This window comes from Orycteropus afer, unplaced genomic scaffold, assembly GCF_000298275.1.
Source record: "Orycteropus afer afer isolate SDZICR_OR568_19922 unplaced genomic scaffold, OryAfe1.0 scaffold00052, whole genome shotgun sequence".
Lineage (NCBI taxonomy): Eukaryota > Metazoa > Chordata > Mammalia > Tubulidentata > Orycteropodidae > Orycteropus > Orycteropus afer.
Window position 1 is genome coordinate 11,712,592 of NW_006921639.1, and position 8,207 is coordinate 11,720,798.

The following is an 8,207-nucleotide window of genomic DNA, read 5'->3' on the forward strand; positions in this document are numbered from 1 at the left end:
AGGCCTTCAACGAGATGGATTGACATGGTGGCTGCGATGATGGGCTCAAGTACAGCAGGGATTGTGGGGATGGCGTGGGGTCGGGCAGTGTTTCGTTCTGCTGTGCATGGGGTTGCTATGAGTCAGAAACAACTCGACGGCACTTACAACAACAACAACAACATAAATATATATACATACATACACACACACACACACACACATATATGTATAATGTCTTTTCCCCATACTATCTGATATATCCAATGTATTTCAAGAGCAAGGTGGCAAACTCTAACTTCTGCTTCTAGCATGCAGCTCATTGGTCTTTCATTTAACATTGATCCTTTCTCTGAAGGAACCTACTTACTAGTTTTCCTGACTTCTGTCTTCCCTCCATCTTGTCTTCGACACGGCAGTGAGAGTGGTTTATCTAAAGCTACCACCTGAGCATGACTTTCCTGTGCTTCGAACCATTTTCTCTTCTTCCCATTGCTATAAGATTCACTTTATTCATTCAATCAATAACACCAATTGCACTTAAGTGCACTGCATCCCTTTCTGCTGAAACCAGCCAGAGTGGTGTCTGTGACCAGCCCTGCACCCTGACTGGTGTATGTATCCTATGCTAAGGGCAAGGAAGGAGAGCTAGCTATGTACCAGGCACTGGACCTGGGGCAAGAAATGAAAGATAAAACAGGCCAGACAGGCCTTCTCCTTTATAAAATGATAACTCATTTCCTGTATTTATAAAAGTAACAGAGGCCCAGAGAGGCAAATGGGTTGCCCTAAATCATACAGGTTAGAACAGAGCAGAGATTAGAACCAGGTCATGTTTCCAGTCCTGAGATCTTTCAGTCACTTCCAGGAGCCTCTCTCTCCTCTGGTCACTCTCTCAGAGATACAGTAGGTCAGAGGTAAAGAAAAGGTGGCCTTCAGGATACCACAAAACCCCCTCCCTTGTCCTGGGAAGCCAAGGGCAAAGCTTCACAGGGCCCTGAGCCCTGCCACCCCTTTCTTTCGAAAGTTTGTCATGTATAATTGCCTCTTGTCAGAGCCCAGACCTGGACTGCTTGGTAAATGGAGCCAATTGCTCCTGCCTCCTTTCCCCGAGGCACCTCTTGATTTCCAGCCTGCAAGGTGCTCTGTCTACTAAGAGAAGGAGCAGGTCAGCAATCTCGTTAGGTTGCTTGTGGCTGTCAATCTCACTTTAAATGGGAAAGCATTGCATGGTGACATTTAAAGAGGGCTCTGCTGTAAATCCCAGCCAGTGTTCTCACCACCTCCAAGCTCCTTTGCTTATTCCAGACTCAGTGCCACAGAATGTCAGAGCTTAGAGGGGGACTGATGGGGATGCTTGAGTTGAAGGAAGGACAGACATGCCTAAATTCACACGTAAGAGGAGAGATGGGCTTAGAAACTCTACTTTTCCACTTCCCAGCTCTGTATCCTTTTCTGTGTGCCACCACGGTTCTCAAGAGAATAAAGCTGGTGGCACTCCCACTCCCTCCTCAGGACCCCAGGTGCTTTCCAACGTGTCCCTGGGCTGGAAAGGAAGCTACTCCAATTGCTCTCCCTCCTTGCCCTTAGCATAGGATACATACACCAGCCAGGGTGCAGGGCTGGTCACAGACATCACTCTGGCTGGTTTTAGCAGATAGGGATGCAGTGCACTTAAGTGCTTACAAAATAAGTGGAAGGACTGGAGGAGGAAGCTGCAAGCACAATGTCCAGGAATGAGTCCTAGAATGCTACCACTGAATTGACTCACCAAGGGGCTGCTGCCTGTGCCATAATTAGGAAGCAAGAGGCCCCCCGCCGCTGCACCCAAGAACTGCATTGTCTCTGCTGTAGTCTGGAGATCAGGAAGCTGTTGTCCCAGACGCTGGCTCCAGGGCTGTGCTACCTCCAAACCGAACCCTGGAGACAAAGGCAGAGGTCAGAGCATCCACCTGTAATTTTCACCATGGGTGCTCATTGAGTCTTCTAGAAAAGGCACCTCCCTTTGAATACACTGACAAAAAAGAAAGAAAGAAAAGAAAAATCTCTTTCATCCTGTGCTCCAGCTGTGGTACAGAGCATTGTTTCATGGCCCCTAGGTTCTGAGCCTATATCTTAGGCTGTAAACTTCTAAGAGGAAGTGAGGTGCTGGGGCAGAGCTGAGCACAGAACAGGAAACCTGAGCACACAGCCAAGCCCCACTGAGGAGTCCAGCCTCGTGTGGCAAGCATAGGCTCTGGAGACTTTTGCCTGGCTGTGAGTCCTGGCTCAAACCTCTTGTGCCTGTGTGATGCAGGGGGAGTCACCAACCCTTTCTATATCACCCTTTCCACATCTGTGTCATAGGAATGATACTTAGAATAAGACCCAGCACAAAAAAGACAGTTAATGAAAGGGATTTGTGATTATTATTCCTAATTTTCCAGCTCGGTGTCCTCAGATGCTTAGTTACTTACTCTAGACCAAGACACTACTGGTATTTGGGGTCAGATAATTCTTTGTTGTAGGGGGCTGTACTATGCCTGGTGAGCCTAGAAAAGTGGTCCCTTCCTCTTCCTGGAAAAGCATCCCTGGCCTCTACCCACCAGATGCCAGAAGCACACTGCCTAGTTGTAATGAATAAAAATGCCCACAGACATTGCCAAATGTCCCATTGGAGCAAAATCCACTGCTCTGAAAGATGAGCATAATTTGATTTGTTGACAGGGCTGTCATGGAGACTCAACAAGGCAAGGGATGTAACAGTTGTATGTAGCCTAGAGGTCATCTGGTTCACCCCAGCCCTTAAGCAGTCAATAAAATTAGTTCAGACTTTATTTCACATCCTATGGGAAGTTCAATGACCTTACCAAGATTTCTGAAAATTCTTGGAAGTTGGTAATCATGGTCCCTTCTCACTCCAATTTCCTCTTCTGAAAAAGTGATGTTGTAGTTTTTGTCTTTGTATTTTGGGTAGTCTCATTATTCTCCCACAATACCACTGAAAGAAAGCAGTTACACATATCAGGGCTAGTCCCAAAGGCTCACGGTAACAAAAGCCCAGCCTGTCAGGTCACGTGGGTTTGATGATGAGCCATCTCCAGCTCAACCCACCACTCAGAAGTTCTCACTGCCACTTTCCCCGAAAGGCCCTCACTCCACAACATTGCTGGTCTCTGTTGCTCAGGATCCTCCTCTTGTGTCTGCCCTTCTTGGGCTCTGCCAGTGTTTTAGCAATTCAGTCCTTTTGCTAGCTGCCCAGCCCATTTTAGCCAAGCTACGGGACCAGCCCACTACAACCAGCATCACCCATCACTTTCTGTCCTCAATGGAGGACTAAGCTCCCTCCCACCTTCACTAACACCATCACGCCTACTACAAGCATAGATAAAAGCTGGCTGAAATATAACAGAAGCAAATTTATAAACACATCAATGAACTCGAAAGCAAGGAGAAAAAAATCCTCACATACCAGAAACAAAAGAAAATTCAAAGCCAGAGCAGTGAGCAGGAGCTGATGCCAGATGGCCCACCGAGGTATAAGAACTGGATACAGTGCTCTGTTTTAGTACCCATGAGGGACGGGAGGCGAGGTAACGGCCCCGTGCACAGAAGAGGCTAGGAGTGATCTTTCTGCTTAGAGCCAGGAGCCTGGAAAAGCGGTCCCTTCTGTAAAATGAAAATCAGGAAAACCCCACCCACCACTCACAAAAGTGGGGCAACCTCCCTGGGCCAGACGAGAGAAAGGAGGCACCTGAGAGAAATCAGAGTCTAAACCTGCACTGCAGATCCATGTGGCAGTGGGTCCTACAGCTGTACTACTCACCAGATACGGGTGAATAACAGTAACACCATAAACTGGCCCCCTGTCCATGGATGACACTAGAACAGTGGCAGAAGAAAGCATGAAACTTGTATGTCCCAGATGGAAAAACAGCACCTTGAAGATGAGCTCAGAATAAAAAGCATCAAAGCAGGTAAGGAAAGTAAAGGTAAGGGTCTCTAATCATGTCTAACAGGAGTTGTAGGAGAAATACAGAGAATGAGGAGAGGCCATATCTGAAGGGCTAATAAACTATAGTCCTGGTGGTCCTTCAGAATTGAAGAAATTATATGAGTTCTTGTGTTGAGAATGTACCTGAAAAAAAACATACCCTGAGCTCAATGCAGGATAAATATAAACAAATACTCACATTTGAAGAAAAGGATCACCAGAGCAGTAACTGATAGATCAAGCAACAAATATAAAATTATATTATTTATTATTTAAGGTATAAAAGAAATAATAGTTATATAAACATATATATGTGTACACACACACATACACACATACATCCTAACAAGTTCAAGGAAAGAAGGAGGACCACATGGGAGAAAGTGAAGTAGAGGAAGTAAACTTACTCATTTTTCATGTTGGGAAATCAGTAGATACTCTTAAGTTATAATTCAAGAAATCAGACTCAAAAGAATATTGTCTATAAGGTAGCCACTAAAGGAACTGAAAATACTTCATAAATCTTCTAGATTATCAGAGGGGAAACCAACATCCAAAGCAAACCAAGGAAATACAGCTCATGAAGTAAAAGACTTTAAAAAGAAGCATTAAAGTTAGAAAGTATAATATAAAATAATATGACAGAACTGAGACCAAAGTTACCCCGTCATATCATTAAATATAATGGGATAAACTCATCTATTATTAAAAAAAATTCTCTCATTTTTGGATTAGAGGCTTGTGGAAGATGTCTTTTCTTCCCCAACTCGAATTTTCTCAGCTTCACCCCTTATTTCAGCCATGCCAGGGTAGACAGTCATGTGGGTCTTGAACCAGCTTCTAGCTTCCATCATCTGAGTGTATCTGATGCATCAAGCATGTATCTCATATATTTTCTCTCAGCTCCTGGGCTCCTCCAGGGCAAGTGGAGGCCCTCTGGCTCTACACTATGGGTATCTTGAAAGTGCAGGGGAATTAACACATCCAGAGGAAATATTCAACTAATCTTGAATGAAGCCCATCTAGAAAAAGCTCCATTAGTCACAGGGGAATGCAAACTAAGCCCCAAGATGAGATATCTTTTCAGAGTTTGGCAACACAAAGAGATAGAGAGACTGCATATCAAGACAACTTTTTATATGGTGCTAGTGGAAATGTGAATTTATAGAACTGCATTAGAAGACAACTTGGCATTAACTTATAAAATTGAACATTTCTACAGTAAGTTCATGCCTAGGTGTATCCTCAAGAGAAATTCCTGCAAATGTACCCTCTGTTGTTGTTGCTGTTATGTGCCGTTGAGTTGGACCCGACTCATAGCGACCCCTCCTTGGGTTTCCAAGGCAGTATCACTACGGAAGTAGATTGCCCCATCTTCCTTCCGAGGAGTGGCTGGTGGGTTTGAACCACCAGCCTTCTGGTTAGCAATCCAGTGCCTTAGGCACTATGCTACCAGAGCTCCCTAGGTACCCTCTAAGGGACATAAATAAAAATATTACTGGCAGCACTCTTCATAATAACAAACTCATGGAAACAGTCATAGTTACGGGAAGGATAATGGCTAAATAAGTTGTGGCATATTTACATAATGAAATATTATGCAGCAGTCAAAATAAATGAACCACATATATACTATGTGATAACCGCATATAACCTAGCAATTAGACAGACCAGGTGGTTTTTCATTCTGTTTTGCAAAGGGACAGTATGAGCTGGAGGCAACTTGATAGCACCTAACAACCACCACCACCACCTAGCTTTAGGTTAGGCTCATAATTCCTTGTAGATTCATCCAAATTGTTGCATGTATCAAAAATTCATTCCTTTTTATTGCTCAGTAGTACTCTACTTTATGGGTGTCCCATCATTTATTTAATCATTCACTTATTAAAGAATATCTGAATTGTTTCCAGTTTTAGTTTCTTACAGATAAAGCTCCTATGAACTTTCATGTACAGGTTTTTGGGTAAACATATGTTTTCATTTGTTTGAAATAAATGCCTAAGAACACAATTACTAGATAACACGGTAGTTAGATATACAGTTTTATGAGAAAATATCAAGCTGTTTTCCACAGTGGCTATGCCATTTTATAGTCCCACCAGCACCGTGAACCCATTTCTATACATCCTCATCAGCATTTGGTATTGTCACTATTTTTTATTTTAGCCATTCTGATAGGTGTATAGTGATAACATTGTGGCTTTAATTTGCATTTCCCAAGTGGCTATTGGTGTTGAACATCTTTTCATGTGCTTATTTGCAATCTGTATATCCTCCTCAGTGAAATGTCTGTTCATGTCTTTTGCCCATTTTCTAACTAGATTGTTTGCTTTTTTCACTGTTGACTTTAAGAATTTTTATGTATTTCAGATATGAGTGCTTTGTCAAATATGTGGTTTGCAAATATTTTCTTCCAGTTTTTAGCTGTCTTTTCATCCTCTTAACAGGGTATTACAGAGTAAGCATTTTAAAAATTTTTATTAGATCCAATTTATTAGTTTTTCCTTTTTGTGGATCATGCATGCCTTTTGGGTCAAGTCTAGGAACTCTTACCCTAGGCTGAGATCCTGAAAATTTTCTCCTATTTTTTTTTTTTTTTTTTAATGAAAGTTGTGTTGCTTTGTTTTTTTGTCCATTATCTATTTTGAGTTAATTTTAGGTTTAGGTTTAGGTCAATGTTCATGTTTTGTCCTTTGGGTATCCCATACTCTGGTACCTTTTGTTGAAAAGTCTATTCTTACTCTATTGAATTGCTTTTGCTCCTTGGCCAAATCAGTTGGGCATATTTGTGTGGGTCTAATTTTCTGGATTCTCTATTCAATTCCATTGATCTGTGTGTCCATCTCTCTGTCAATACTACACTATCTTAATTACTACAACTATAAAGCAGACTTTCAAGCTATGTACATGTTGGACTGGGAATCGGAAGTCTGTACTTCTTTTTATATATTGTTAGATCCAATTGCTGACATTTCTTGAATTTTTTTTTAATCTAAGTTCATGAGAGATATTGGTTCTGTAAACTTCTTTATTTGAAATGTCTTTCTTCATGAAATACTAGCCTGATAAAATGAATTAGAAAGTGTTCCTTTCTCTTCTATTTATTGGAACAAATTGTGTAAAATTGGTATTAATTATTTTCAAATGCTGGGTAGAATTCACCAGAGAAGTCATCTGGGTGTGGAGATTTCATTTTCAAGAGATTTAAGATGCAAATTCAATTTTTAAAAATGGTTATTATACTCTTCAGGTTGTCTATTTCTACTTGGTTGAGTTTTGGTAGTTTGTGGTTTTAGAGAAATTGATCTATTCCTTCTAAGTTTTCAATTTCATGAGTGTAAAGTTTGTTCATAATATTCCCCTACTGTCATTTTAATGGCTGCAGGATCTATAGTGATATCTTTGTTTTACTTTTCATATCGACAACTTTTTTGCCTTCTCTCTTTTTACCTTTGTCAATATGGCTACAGATTTATCAATTTAATTTCTTTCAGAAGAATCAGCATTTTGTTTCATTTATTTTCTTTATTGTTTTTCTGTTTTCAAGTTTATTGATTTCTGCTCTGATCTTCATTATTTCCTTTATTCTGCTAGCTTTGAGTTTATTTTTTCCTCAGTTGATGAGAGTAGGATGTTGAAGTCCCCAGCTGTAGTTGTGGATTTGTCTATTTTTCCTTCAGTTCTATCAGTTTTTTCTTCTGTATTTTGAGATTCTGTTGTTAATGTGTACACCTTATAAATTATTATGCTTTCCTAATGGATTAATCTTTTTACCATTAGTTAATGCATCTTTTTGTCTATAATGTTTTTTCTTAGAAGTTTACTTTATCTGTTACTAATATAGCTAGGCCTTTTTAAATTAATGTTTGCAAGGGTATTTTTCAATGCTTTTACTTCCAGCCTACCTAAATTGTATTTCCAGTGAGTTTCATGTAGATAGCATATTGTTTGGTCATGTTTTTTAACCCACTTTGCCAATCTCTGTCTTTTAATTAGTATATTTTTTCCATTTATATTCAAGGTAATTATTGATATTGTTGTTGTTTGTTGTTATTTGCCATCGAGTCGGCCCTGACTCATAGATATATTTGTGTCTAAATATACCAATGGTAACAACTTTCTTGACTTCTCACATAATAAGATTAGTTTTCCCTGAGTGAAATACCCTTTCCTTTTAATAAGCAAATAGAGTAATGTCTGATTACCTATTATACTCCAGGCTGGATTTTGTACTGTGGTGGTTTATATATTG